This window comes from Teleopsis dalmanni, chromosome 2 (assembly GCF_002237135.1).
Source record: "Teleopsis dalmanni isolate 2A chromosome 2, ASM223713v2, whole genome shotgun sequence".
In the NCBI taxonomy this organism is placed as follows: Eukaryota; Metazoa; Arthropoda; class Insecta; order Diptera; family Diopsidae; genus Teleopsis; species Teleopsis dalmanni.
Genome location: NC_051847.1, coordinates 100,553,312 through 100,569,205, shown reverse-complemented (window position 1 = coordinate 100,569,205; position 15,894 = coordinate 100,553,312). Strand labels below are relative to the sequence as shown.

At 30.2% G+C, this 15,894-nt stretch overlaps 1 long non-coding RNA gene across 1 annotated transcript; it reads right to left on the bottom strand.

The window, feature by feature from the left end:
* Nucleotides 1-11,307: 11,307 nt before the first annotated feature.
* LOC119684941 lies at nucleotides 11,308-12,637 on the bottom strand. Its single transcript, XR_005252774.1, has 3 exons — nucleotides 12,589-12,637; nucleotides 12,455-12,524; nucleotides 11,308-12,169 (listed from the first exon to the last, which is right to left on the bottom strand). It is a non-coding gene; the product is annotated as an uncharacterized LOC119684941 (long non-coding RNA).
* Between the last annotated feature and the right edge of the window lie 3,257 nt (nucleotides 12,638-15,894).

Below are 15,894 nucleotides of genomic sequence, written 5' to 3'. Positions count from 1 at the left end.
TGATACGAAATTTTAAAACTTGTACATATATAAGTGAAATTAATTATGAATGTTAGCTATTTACAACCATGTCATCCGGACAGAAATAGTTTTTCTGTGAGTCCTTGGCGTCAGATTTCTTATGAATGTTTTACAGATTGTACTTCTTCTGACCCTCTTGTATTGTTGTTTGTAGACATAAAATTTCTAAAATATCACGTTATACCACCGATCGCAGCGATATAATTTTATGTGACGTTTGCCTTCAAGTAAAATATTAAAAATATTAATCGTTTTATATAAAATATCTCGTACATATAAACAAATAATTATTCTCAAATTATTTTTATAATAAACATGGAAAATAATATTTTCTTTCTTTATTAATTCTTTAAAGGTAGCGAAAAAACGGCTTCAGGAACAGACATGACAGATACAAAACTCAGCGGATTTGGATAACATCAGAATAGTATATGGAAAAAGGTTTTTATCAAGCGATTAACATTAAATAGGCTTAGATTCATAAATACCATAATGAGCCAGAAAGAGGATACTAATTATATCAGCACAAGATTCATGTTACTCCTACAATATAACATATTCAAAATAGAATTTTATATATTGTTCCGTTATAAATACCCCCAATTTTATGATTGTAGGATCAGTTGCTTAATCATCCCTCCTTGATGGAGATGTCCAAAAACTTTGAAACTGGCAACGTTTCCAAGTCGTTTTAATATAGAAAAGGTACGTGTATTTAAAGCACACCTTCAGCAGCAGTCCATTTTATCTTTCTTTTATAAGAGCGAATAATATTCTCTCCACACAGAGCAGCAGCATTTCAGATGCGTAGTTGAATCCTCCGGTAAGGATGAAATTGTTGTCGTAGACGTAGCGAACGAAAAAGATATGTGCGGCCGAACTCGAAAGACGGAGACAACGCTAAGCAATATAAAAACACAACGCAAGTTCAATTCCATGACCAAACACCTCACACACAAAGAAATGTGAAGTAATTGCCTAATGTTTGTATCGAAAGATTATTACGTTTTCATCTATTTTAGCTCCAACACTCAATGTGAGCTGAAAAATTGAAAGCATTGGAAGCAGCCATTGAAGCAATTGATGATCGTTTGATCACCTGCATAACATCCCTGTTGGAAGATTTTAATTAATCGCGTGGTACACGTGGAGCATTAAGGTAGGAAATCTTGCATATGTCGTTCTTAAATGTTTTATTTGTTTTTCGCTCATATTCCCGAAGAGTTTAGTTTCGTAGGGTTTGCATATGTCATTTAGTGTATAGTGAAAAACAATTTAATAACGATATTTGCGATTTAAATGATATTTGTGAGGAGATTATAGAAAACGTTTAAGAATCATTACTTAAAATGTTAACTGCTCCACCGAAAAAAAATTTCAAAGATACGCAACATGGCCTGTTAAAACTCGCATGCTTTGAGGCACTTGCGACGAATTGTTACACATTTTGAAAGATGAAAATATATAAAAATTTGACAAATTGACTAAGAACTTTATTGCAATCTCCTTTATGTAATAAAATGAAATCACTCTTTGTGCAATGTTTCTTGGCGTATATTTTCATTTCGGGTTAAAAACAAATCCTTCTCATTTAAAGAATCATACATTTGGGATGGCATCTAAAGAAATTTGAAGAGATGATATGGATAAGTCGGGCATACTTCTTGTGATGGTTGTTAAGAATATGATAAAAAAAACACCTTATAAAAAGAGGAAACCGGTGTATAGTTCGGTAAGGCTAGCAATGTTCAGCAATATCCACAGACGCATGAAAACCATCCGTGACTCTAAAGTTTTTAATAAAGTCTTTCTTATTCGTTTGAATTCAATCCATCAAAAATTCACTGTTATTTCTGACCTACAGTTTGGATTTAGAAAGCAATATTCCACAATTCAACAGGTATATAGAGTAGTAAATGAGCATAGAAACCAAAATGTTTACTATAGCGGTCTACTTAGATGACACTAAAGCTGTTGATAGGATGATAGCACAACAGACCCTTAACAAGTCACAAACTATCAAGTCACAAAAAATATATGAAAAAAAAGAAAAAGAATTTTAGAAATTGCGATGTCCAATTAGACATGGACAACATCGTAAACTGGGAATAAACTAAATTATGAATGTTTTTTGATGCATTGTAAGGAACATACTCCTTTTAAGTGGTGGGATGTTAAAAGCTAAAGCTAAGTAATTTCATTAAAAATATCAATGTGGATTATTTAATGCTAGTAAAGGTTAGCTCACAAAATTTAATAAGAAGTACGGGTTTCGTCTTACTCTTATTCAATCGGGTAAAAAAATTCTGCAGAAAATGATTTGGTAGATCAATTATAATAAGAAATTAATATATATTCGATGATATATTATTTAATGCTGATAAAATAAGTATATGTTATACTCGTATTGAAAAATGCTACCCAAATAAACTTTTATGCATTCATAAAAAAATTAATTGATTTCAAATCTTCGAATCAATAATAAATAATAATAATAATAGGCAAATCACGAAATTGAAGAAGTTTTCGAAATTCGCTGACAGCATGGATGAGTACAGTTCATATAAGTCCGGGAGAACATGTACTCCTAAACCAGGCTTCTCTGATACTCAATAATGATGCTCGTCATCCTCCAGCGAACAAATTTGTAAAAAAAAATCATAATGGAGAAATATGTATGTTATGGTATACATGACACCGGACTAATGTTTAATTCAGCAAATGGACCAAAATCCGATTAAAGTTTTTCAAATGCATTACAAGAATAAGTTATTGTCTACATTTCTTACGCGTGCACCAGAATCTGTAGTAGTATCACTAGCGAAGTATCTCTAGCTCGAGTGTGAACTGACATCCAAAAAAAAGTCATGAAAAAAATTTTAGTAAGAAATCAAGAATTTGATGAGGATGACGATATTCCGTTAGCCCAGCCAAAGAAGCAAGAAGAATTAGGATCAGTAAGCAAAACAAGAATTCTGCTCAGGAATTATTTTCTAGAGGTGACGAAAAATAATTTATAATTACTAAAACGTAATTATAATTTGAAATTTTAAAAATAAAACTTACAGGTTGTTATGCCAACTACTGTATTTTATATGTTTACAAATTTTTTTTAAGCTTTAAAAAAATGACAATTTTGGGTACAATGAATAATTCAAAATATTAAAAACGTCTGACATTATATTTTCCGTTATTCCAATGGTCTGCCGTATTTTGAAAGAAAGTAATTAGGAATCAAATTATTAATCTACAAAGTATGTATGCCAATCTCGAGACATGGGCTTGAGATTTAGAGTACAACTAACAAGTCTAATATTCCAATCATAGAAAGGCTATCCAAAATCTAATCCAAAATACTAAGAACTGTAGTCAACAGAGTTGGCATATAATTTCAATAGACAAATTCGTAACAAAAAACAAAGTAATGAAAAACAAACAGTTAGGCATAAGTAATATAAGATTACACATTTTACAGAAATGCAAGCAATTCAGTAACATTGTTCTACTGTATATGTCAGCGCCAGATATTGAGTACGGCCCTAATATGTTATGATATGGTATTGTGTAACTAATACCGCATTCTTACATTTACAATTGTAGGATAAAAACTAATTTAGTGCAAAAGAAAAATTGCAATACGAAGTACTGCTCAGGCCGACAGGTTTTTTTCGTTCAAATACGATTTAATTCAACAAAATAAAGTGATTTGAAAGAACACCTCAACATAACAGAAGTGCATCCTTTCCCAGTAAAAACTGGTATACTTAATTTGTCTACAGTTCGAGAGTCACTGCACAAATTCTATGTCATCGATTAATATAAAATATCGTTTGTAGTGATGGTTATCTTTCTCTGCGACAGCAAATGTCTTAATATCGTAATTTTTTTACGATATTGGAATAATGTAATTAAAACATCTAAAACTTTTCAAAAACTTTTTCGTTCGAGAGCGAAAAAGGCAAAGTAAAGTTACTTCGTTTATTAAATTTGTTTTGTAAAAATTTCATATATAATTTTAATTAAATTTAAATTTAAATTTTAAATTTTTTAAAGTTTATATCAATGTAAGGGTTGGTGAGGCAATATTTTAGAAGGTGATGCATGATGCTCTCTTTGTTTAAAATACATGACTGGCTTTGAGTGCATATAATGCATTAGTTTTTCTAAATTATTTTAAATTTGATTAAATTTGATTTAAAATCGCCTACTATGAGACGAGTAAGAACCAGCAGTAGCGCCACCATAGTTATTGTTAGATAAATGCTTGGTAGCGAAGATGTTTTTATAAGATGCCTTATAGTAGCAACGATATAAGGCATCCGAAATTGGGGTGGCACAGCGACACAGTAGTTGTAACTAGCCTCTTGCAGTGTCTTCCTGACCATTATGGGATGAATTTCCTTGCCAAAGTCTCACTTAACCTCATCTGCAAATTGGGTTGAAGATATTTTTGGGTTGACCTTCACTTTTCGCATTATTATGTTGCGTTCACGGACGCTCATTACTTTAGGTCGGTCTGTGTGCTCTGCACTTTGCAACAATATCGCCCCCTTGAAAGGCTGCACAATGCTCCGAAAGGTATAGAGGCTTCTATCCATCATTTCTCCAATCTCCGTATAAGATTTCCCTTGGTTGTGCAAATATAGAATTGGATAGACGTCCAAAGAAGCCTATTATAACAACAAAGGCAGAACTGAAGGTGGCACTGCTGAAGAGTGGCAATATTTTGAACCAAAAACCACACAAAAATTGATTTCTTCGATTCCAAAACAAATAGTAGTTATTATTAAATAGAAAAGCTTGGCCATTAAATATTAATTGTCATCAAAAATATTTCTTTTTAATCTGTTTTTTAATTCTTACGTTAGCTGTGCCAATAATTTTGTTCGTCACTGTGTGTAATTTGAAACTGATTTCTCAAAATGCAACAACGAAATGATTTTCAACAAACTACATATGATAATCATATGTACACATACATTAGGTCTGTTCCACGAGCTACTTGTACTAACTTTGAGTAACACTGTGTATACACAAGTGCGTTCCACTAGCGTTTGGTTTTGCATTGGTTTCTTTTCTTTTAAGCTTATTATCTACTTCTGCTCAAAAAGTACTCGGATTTTGTAAATAGAATACAAAAATTTAAATTTAATTCCAAACTTCTTCTTCGCCAACGCTTAACCTAATCTTCCATACACTTTTCGTAGGCCCGTGAAGGTATGGCTTTTAGTTCCTTCAGCGAATTCTCTTTTACTGATTCAATCGACTCAAAACGCTTATCACGAAGGGGCAATTTGGGTTTCGGGAGCAGGAAAAAGTCGCACGACGCCAGGCGAATATGGTGCCTGAGCGATGACAGTGGTGCAGTGTTTAGTCAAAAAATCGCGAACAAAACTTTTCCATAGTAAAAATCGTTGAATGCACTTGAGGTAGTCTCACATTAACAGCTGCTGTAAACAAACTAATTGACAAAAAAAAATTTTTGAAAAAGGTCTATTACTTAAGGAGTAGTTAACAAACAACAAAATCCGAATACTTTTTGAGCAGAAGGTATTTTTATTTTTACAAAAACTAATCTGTGTACAGTTGAAAACCGAAATAGCAAAGCACAAGCAAAAACATTAACATTTCGCTTTACATCTGTTATTCCTTGCTTTAGCAGAAATGTAAAATTACTGTTAATATTACAATAACAAAATCTATGCAGCGTGGATTGCGTGGCTATAGCAAATTGTTGTTGGAAACCTAGAGATGGTCCGCTAGGGAAAAGGTCTAAAAATTACAGAGCGACTTGCGTCATCTTACAGCATTTATTATTTTTGCTTGAAATTAAATGCAAGCCAAATAAGATCGTATTAGAATGCATTGCAATACGGTCTTTTGAATCAATACGGTGTGGTTTCGATCTAAACTAAATAAAAGTCAATTTCGTAGTTACAGAGGTGGAGAGTAGGATAGTGAATGCAACCTTTTTAGATGTATGCGAAATGTATCTAATTTCGTTTTTAGTACTATTGTTTTCGAAACTCTCCAGAATATGCCTACAAACAAACAGTGTAGACAAGAACCGAAGATGACAACCAAAGATAGTAAATTTCAAAGGCAATAAAGAAGATACGTCTGACATTAGCTGTGTTTCAGCAAACATGATCCGCTCAATGATCTGAATCATCTTTGCTGAAACGATACGGATCACATTTGAAAATAATTGGCAACGCATGAAATATGCCAGTTGGGTTTGTGTACAAAATTTTTTGATTTATGTGAATAATTTTGGCGCTAAAAAAATAAGTGAGAAAATTTTGAATACAAAAAATCTAAAACTTGGAAAATAAATAAAATCTGTTGAAATGTCTGAAGTATGAAATGTAAGTTTTTATTGCAGATTTTATTAGAATTATCGAGCAAAACTGACTCCTCCATTTTCTTTTTAAACACTAGTTCAAGTTTATTAAGCTCAAGGGATGAAGTGCATCAGCATGGATATAGTGGAAATTTTATGGAAACGATCAATAATTCTTCCGTTAAAGATTATTTGATTGGTATTTGCGCATAAAAACTACAATTGCTATATATTAATTATGTTTCATATTTTAATAGATTTGTTAATGAAATCCAATCAGCAAATACAAAATAACCGTGGTGGTCACAGTAGAACGAGAACAATGAAGGAAATTTACATATTTTTGTGGTATATGGCAAATATGAATACTTTTTGCGAATTTGGTATTTGTTTTGGCATACCAAGAGCTTCTGTATGGAGGATAATTGAAAGAACTAGTGTTTAGCTTATATCAATTGGACACTAATTTATTAAATACGCACTTGCTAATAATGCAAAAGTGGAAACTTCAAAAAAAATCCCGTTCGTAATTGGTTGCATAGACAGTACACATGTAAAAATAAATGCACCACACCATAGCAAATAGGTTTATTTCAAAAGAAAGCATGACTATAGCTTAATCTTGCAGATAGTTTGCGATGAAAATGGTTTTTTTATAAACGTTTATGTTGGAGAGCCTGGATCCTTATGTATTGTTCTGTTTTAATTAAATAAATGTATTCAACTTAATTTCATTTCATTTCAAATTAATTGATTTTAATAAATTATCAAACAACACTTTTTCAATAGTAATAAAACGTAAATAAATAAGGTAATAATTTTAATTATAGTAATAGTTAAAACATTATTTTAAACAAAGAAATAAATAATAACGACATATTAAATAAATAAGTCATAAAATAAATAATAAATAAATAAAATCAATAATAAATAAATATAAATGTAGATTTGTTTATAATTTTACTGCACCGTTGCATCGCATTGCCAACCTCATTTGCATTAAAATACGTTCCACTTTTATCTTTTACATACATTCCACATTGAAAGTGAACCAGATCAATTGCTGGTTCACCCCATTGTTTTTGTTTTGCATGTAAAATTGAGCGGATCATGTTTGCTGAAACACAGCTATTGACGTAGGTTTTCAATCACTTTACACCTCGTTTCAACAAATAAAAAAAAAATATATAGAACTTAAAATTTTTCCCATTTCAAAGTTAAAATGATGTTTGGGCGTAATCCTCATTAATGATAAAGGCATAAACACAGGTTTGCATTTGCATTAACTAATATTGAAAAAGTAACGTGGAGACGTTATTGCTCCTAGCACCGAAATTTATTTGTAATTATAGAAAAGTGACAAATTTTAAACAAAATACAAAGAAAAAGTGAAAAAGAAAACTCATCAGTTTTTTAAAAGAAAGAGGTCTTTGATGCCAAAATTCTCAAATATTTTTAAAAAATTAACTCAGCTTTTGCTTTAAACACACAATGCACAATAGCAACACAGCCAGGTTGCACAAATTTATTTAATTTGAACTAATCGTTTTCCAAGCAAGTTTTTTACAGCGGTTTTGCAAAAAGCGCATATCGGCATAAATTAGGTCATTTCGTCGTTCGCATGAATACCAACTGCAAATGCTGAATTTCCTTTTATTTTGTTACCGACAGTGCATTCACTTTGTGTGTTCAGCTAAAGTAATATTTAGCTGAAAATTTGCGAAGTTCTTACAGTTTGGTGGCGACTGATAGTCACCCCACAAACCTCTTTGCATATATCACAGAATTGCTAAGCTATTTTTGCCGTTCTAATATATTATATACACAAACCAATATTATTCATTCTTATTTGAACTAAAGAAACGTCTCGTACATCAATACACTATGTACACAAACCACATTACGTTTTAAAAGATATGTGTCGGTATACAAAATGTGTCGGCAAAGCAGGACTTTCGATTTATGTACACGAACCAATTTTTACATTTACGAATGAAAGTATCGGCTAAGACAGAAGTTTCGTTCAAAATCAGTTGAAATGAATCATGTGTCGGTTAAACAGGACGTTGTATTCGAAAACCAATTTTGTTAATATGAACGAAAGATGTTTTGGTTGAACAGAAATTTTCGTTCAAAATCACTAAACATGTATCATGTGTCGGTTAAACAGCACATTGTGTCCGCAAACCAATTTTGTTATTAACTTAAGATATTATTGGTTGAACAGGAATTTTCGTTCAAAATCAGTTGACATTTTCATGTGTCGATTAAACAGCACATTGTGTCCGCAAACCAATTTTGTTAATATGAACGAAAGATATTGTTGGTTGAAGAGAAATTTTCACTCAAAATCAGTAAACATGTATCATGCTAGTTTTTTTTTTAATGTGTGGACGAAAAATATCACTATTTTTTATCACTAGTTATCATCCATCAATTAATTGACAAATTAAAAGTGGCCACGTACAAATTTCATTAATAATAATCAGGGAATCAGAGAAGCATTGTTTATTTTATAATCAGTTTAATTTATATAATCTTGCGCTAGCGCTTGAAGTAAATGCCTCTACAACTGGAATAGGAGTTCTAAATATATTATACCAAGTTCTTCCACTAGGCAACTATATGTGAGAAATGAGAATCAAAAGTCTGCTCAAAAAATGTTCGGTTACTAATTTATTAAAAACTTTTAATCTAAAGATAATTAAATCTTTTAAATTGTGTATAAATATTTAAGACTTGTTTGACTAAGTTTAAAGCAGTACTACGATGAATATAAAATGCTATTTTTAATATCTGATTCATAAAAACTTAATTATTTAGCCAAAAATCATTATATATAACACATGACATAATAAAACACATTTGTTTTTCTAATGAAACAATTATTTTTCGAAAATGGATAATAAAATTTAGTTAAGAAAAATTAAATTCCTGAATTATTTATAACTTCTGAAGTAGAGCTGGCTTTTTCAAAAATATCTTATTTAAAAAAAGATAATTCATTCATTCTATATTCCAAGCTATTTAGAAAACTCTAAATTTATTTTTTTTTTTAATTATATTTTGTTTTCTATTGAATTTTCTAAAAATCAATTTTGAACTAATAATAAATTATAGCTGCTAATTGCTGTATTAGAAGAAAAAATAGATAATTAATTGTCCTTAGCCAAAGTTTCCAATTGTCCAATTTATTTCCGCGAGAAATCCATGTCTTCCTTAGAAATAATCCTGTGTCGTTCATCAAAAATTAATTTTTTTGCATTGTAAGACTTAAACCCGTTCCAACCACATCCTAAGCACGAGTTGGAAAGATTAAAAAGATTCAGACTGAAATGACATTCCAGTCATTAGGTAGGGAAACATAAGAAATTAAGTTTTTTATTTAAAATATTCCTATCTTACTAAAAACATAAACTAAACGTCGGAAAATAGTTGAATTAAAAATGATTGTTTAAACAATACTCCAATGTTCAGAAATATCTGAAATAAATAAAAATTAGTTTAAATAAATTAATTATCAAAAAAAATTACTAACAGGTTTGCACGCCATCTGGTATTAAATTCAAACAACAACAACAGTTCATTAAAATGCCACTGCAAGAACAGAACTTACAGTTTGAGAGCTATTAAGCAGTGTGAAAAATTACTTAAAAAATTTTTAGTTACCCTAGAATTATATTTTTATTTTTATCTTATAGATGTTTATATATTTATCTTATATATTTAAGATATAATTAAAATAAAAAAAAAATTTATTTTTAAATTAGTAAAACATAACATTATATTCCTTGATCGTATTTGAAATTTATATAATTAATTAAAAAATGCATTAACTTGGGCATGCATAAGAGTCAGAATCACATTGAAGTGATTCTTTACATTTAAGATTTTGTTAAAACTAAAAGTAATTTTCAAAAACTATAAATATTTTTAAATATTAAATTCCTTGCTTGACGTTTTTTCCTACGTTTCGGTAAATTTTTAAATTTCTCTTGTTAGCATTTAGGACGTGCGCGAGTTAGGCTAAGTTGCGTTCTAAATGAGGGATATTCTAAGTTGTGTCGATAATGTAGTGATACTTAGCTTATTTTCGAGGTGGCTAAGTTGAGACTAAATCGCCAGGGCTGTCATTTTAGTATTTTCATAAGATAATATTTTTATATGTGAATTTAAATGAATATATGAATATAGAAATTTTCAATAAAAAATAATTTTATTAAAACGTTTTGTTTTATTTGTATTAAAAAAAAAATTAATCATCATTATTAGAAAACTTTTAACCGAAAACTTGATCATATGCATCATTATTTAATGACCATTTGCAATAAAATGGATGCGGTACTAATATTGAATATTGAATTTCAATTTATTAGGTGTAGCTTGCCTAACAGTTTCAGGCAATGTTGGAGGAACGCGTTCTAAACTATAACTCCTTTCTATTAGTTTCAGTAAGGAATAATTGACGTATAAATTCACTCACCTATTGTTGTTTTTATTAAAAATATTGTATTTGATGTTTCTGAAATTAGATTCAATTGGTCCATTACTTGCTATTGTATGTCAATGATATTAATATGGTCATAAAAATGATAGGTAATACAGCAATTCTCCTTCTAGGAGAAATGGCACAATCAGAACTCGAAATGTAGTTTATTTTGAAATAAAATGGTTCATTTAATAAATTGTTTATTGTTAAATTCTTTTGCAGAAACAAAATTGCTAAACAGACATTTTTCTACTGAGTATACGAATACGCACCTTTCTTTGTTTTACTAGTATAATCCATCAGATGAATATATTCATTTAGTGACTGTTAATAAATTGTAAACATTGTTAAATGTAATTTTTCTCATATGTATATATAATTCTATAAATCTTTTTTATTTATATATTACGTATTTAAAAACTATTAACCATTACTTCATATAAATGTCCTATCTAAAACTTATGTTCTCATATGAAAAATATCTTTAACTTATTCGTACCACTTACATTAAATCATTGAATCACATTACTTACTTACTTACTTACTTACTTACTGGCGTCCTTCACTACTAGTGGAGCATTGAGCCTCAATGATTTAACTAAATCTTACTCTGTTGCTTGCTTCTCTTGCAATTTCATTCCATGAATACTGTGTGTCTTAAAGCTCTTGGTACACGGTTTTTCGCCATGTCTTAGCTGAGACTTCAGACCGGCGGCTACCTTATGAATTCCAACGTAGGGCTAATTTTATTATACAAGATGCTGTTTTCCTAAGCGTTTGGTCAATCCACTTCTATTTTCTTGTTCTCATTTTAGTGATAGCTTGTATTTGTCGCGTGCGTTCCCATAGATCGGTATTGGATATGCACTCCGAACGCCAAATATTCAGTATTCTTCTTAAGCATTTGTTTATGAATACTTGGACACGCGATTGAATAGAATCCGTATTTATCCACGTTTCGCATCCGTAAAACGTTGATTTGACCCTCAAATTAAATATTCGAAGCTTAGTATGGGTACTTATTTGGTTGGACGTCCACACATTGTATAACTGCCAAAATGCTGGTTTGGCTTGCATACTTCTTGCATACCTCAAAAATCTTTATAAAGTGCTCTTAAAGCTTCTTCTTCGAAAATCAAACTAATTACAAAATAGGTGTGATCTATAATATCAGCATCGCTGCGTTGTGTCCGTGAATACTATGTTTATACTTGAATATGTAATTTGAGGGAGATATAGCTGCTTGACCATATGATATCGTCTGATTTTGTTTGTGTTATGAAAATTTGCATTCTGTTTGTTAATTTCACAATTTCCTGAAGTACAGCAACAAAGCTTATTTGTATATTATATTAGTAAATTATTTGTTTGATATATAGAACTGAGAAAATTGTTAAAGGTTTTTTTTCCAAAATAGGTATATAAGCACAGAACAAATATATTTTACTTGTGAAATTAATTTATATATTAGAGATAAAATAGTAAAAAATAAAATACTTTTCCAAGCAAGACAATTTCTTTAACTAATTTCTGACCCATGGTACATTAAATGTATGGTACCATGGTACCAATATTTCGAATTGGTTTATATATGTACACACATATTGTTATGAATTTGCCTTTTGCAATTCCATCTTGATTGTCTTATTCGTCTCACTGGATTGTCAATAACTGAATAAATGCCAAAAATAACCACGTCAGTTTAATTGTTGATAACTGAATAATCTTTACTTACTCTAACGCTGTTGTCGAAATCGTACTCGAGAATCTCCAAACTCAATCTATCCAACTAACAAAACTAAACTACTTTTTCTGACAGAAATATCTGACGATATTCCTGTCGATTTTCCTGTGTTGCTACGATTTGATATTTCCCAAACCAAATTCTTCCCAATATGTACATTCATATATTTTGCTTCTATATCATATAAATATTATATTAATTTCAAATTTGATCTGTGTTTACTATACATACGTACAGTCGGAGTCATAAGTCTACAAGCAGGCAGTACAAAAAACTTTGAAAATTTTTCCAAAAAAATCAATTTATTGGAAACATATTTTATTGTTTTTTTATAACATTCAATGCACAATGTTTTACAAAAATTACAAAAAAGAGAATAGATCATGTATGTTATATATTAAAAATAAAAGAACACATTTTCAATGTTAGAAGTAATGACAACTCCACTTCCAGTAACAGCTTGATTCCTTACGAATAAGGAAAAGCGCTAACTCACGAGCAAGAATTCAAACTCAAGTGATAAATCCTTACGCAAAGGCTCAATATTTAACAAAGACCAAACTATTAGAGTAACTTCCAAGACCGTATTATTACTTAAGCCCGTATTATACAAAACTCGCCCGAAAGTAAAATGCTTTCGATTTAGACCAAACACATAGGCCGTATTGTCATAAACAGCAAAAATAATAAATACAATAAGATGGCGCAAGTCGCTCTCGAATTTTCGGAGCATTTACGAGGTGGACTGTTAAGTGTCTCGCAACAAAAATTTCCTATAGCCAACCAATGCAATCCACATTCTTGATAATATAGATTTTGTTAGTGTAACATAAACAGAAATGTATACATGCATTTGGTAGTTGTTGATTTTATGGCTGCTTCACTAGGCCATAGTAGCAACAAGAACACTAAATACAAGAGGACTTTTCAACTGAGCTTTTGAAAAATTTGTCTCCAAAAACATTAGGCCGATCAAAAGGAACGGTTTGTGTTTGTCCTCTATTTTTGCTTTTGCTTGTAAGTTTGATATAAAATGTATATTATCAATGATTAATTGATAATGATTTATTTAATTAATACTTAATCATGAGAGTTGTTTTTTTTAAGGTTTAATTTTTAACATTTTTCGATTTGTGTTATTTCAACATATAAATTTATTGTTAGAAATGTCACCTTATAAGCGTATTTGTTGTATAACTTCTTGTAGAAATAGAACACAGAAAGCCCTGAAGTTATTTAATTTTCCAAAACAAGGCACAAAAAAGTATGAATAGTGGATAAGTGCATGTCATTGGTCATATGATCATATTATGTCTCTAAAAAAACCATTAATATATGAACTGCATTTTCAAAAAGAAGTAATTGGAAAAAAAAATCCTTTTTTGTCATGCTATTCCCTCCTTGGAACTGGATGAAACCCACAATTCCATAACGGACGAAGAATTATATCAGTACGACAAAGAACCGTTATGTGTTAGTGCAGCAATTGAGCCCGTTTGCAGATCTTGCCATAAACGTGAGAAAAATTTAAATTATTATAGAAAACAAAACCGTGATTTAAAAAAAAAATTGAAAAATTAAGAAGAAAGATTGAGAATTCAAAGAAAAAAGACAAAAAATTAAATTTTCCTCAACTAATTCAATACGTCTATCAAATGATAGATTTTATATCATACGCTTCAGCTTATGCAAAAAATTTTTGTAAAATGATTTTAAAAAGCAAGAAAAAGGTGTACAGTGATGTCGAAAAATACGTGGCGCAATTAATTTTTTTCAAATCTGCTGCTACCTATAATTTTATGAGGGATACGTTAAGATTTGCTTTGCCTTCTTTAAGATCCATTTACAATTGGCTTCCAATTGCTGGTTTACCTCCGGGAGTAAATGAGGAAGTATTTAGAAATATAAAAAAAAGTATTAATGCAGGTAATTTTGTAATTTTGACTCCAAATCTCGACAAGTAATGTTAATATTTGATGAAATCGCTATTAAAAGAGATTTTAAATATAATGCTAAGTTCGAAAAAATTGATGGATTTGTTGATTATGGAAAAAATTCCAAGAGTGCTACAATTGGAAAAAATATTTGCATATTTATGATAAGAAGTCTATGTGGTCATTGAAAACAAGTGTTGAACTATTCTGTATCTGAAAAATGTATTCCCGTTAATACATTGAAAATAATGATATATAAAAATTTTGAAGGTTGCCTTTCTGCTGGACTAAATGTGAGAGGATTAGTTTGTAATCAAACCCCAACAAACCAAGCCCTTTATAGAAAACTCGGTATTTCTAAAAATAATCCCTTCTTTATTTTTGAAGCTGGGAATGATAAAAAAAAATATTTTGTTTCTTTGATATCTCTCACATATTTAAATCGTTTCGTAATAATTTATTGAAATATCGTTTAAAAGATGGTGGTGACAATTGTGCCAATTGGAAAGTTTTGAGAGAGCTGTACCTATTCGAGTGTGTCCAAGACCAAGGTTTAGGCATATAGCCCCGGACCTTCAAAAAATGAAGGTGAACTTAGCTGTTCAAGTGTTCAGCGCCAGAACAGTTGCCGGCATTCGCACTTACTTAAAATTAAATTTATTTAATAAAAATAATTTGACCTCTGACGCAGAAGGAACTGCATATATTTTTGATAAATTCAATAAAATATTTGATTGCCTAAATAGTAAATCATTGCATTCTGCCAACCCCTACCGAAAGGCATCACAAAAAGAATGTGTAGTGTATAAAGTCTTACAAGACGCAAAGAATTATATTGAAAATTTAAAATTTATCAACACTCCTCGTAAAACAAAACTCAATTGCTTAAATTATTTAATTCAAAGCATAAATGCAGCTTTAAATTTCTCTGACGAAATATGGTATTTAATGAATTTAAAGATTGGTCTTATTTATGCACTAATAAATTGAATCAGGACTGCATTGAAATTTTGTTTAGTAGGGTGAGGTACAAACAGAAAAATCCATCAGTTAATGAATTCTACTTTATTATTGGAAGAATAATTTCTGTTAATTTAATATATGGTTCCAAATATCAAATACTCTAATTGTGAAGAAGATGATGACGAAATACTTTGCATTGATTGAACTTCAATTTCTGTGGGCCATAAAAATTCGATGGAAGTGAATGCTGGAAGTTTCCATGAAGAAGAGATTGAGGATGAAGCAGATAATGAAGCAGAAAATGGTTCGGAAGAAATAAATTCAATTATAGAAATCAATTCCGAATATGGTTTGTTGCCTGTACTTACTGATAATGCAATTAAATATTTTGCAAAACTTT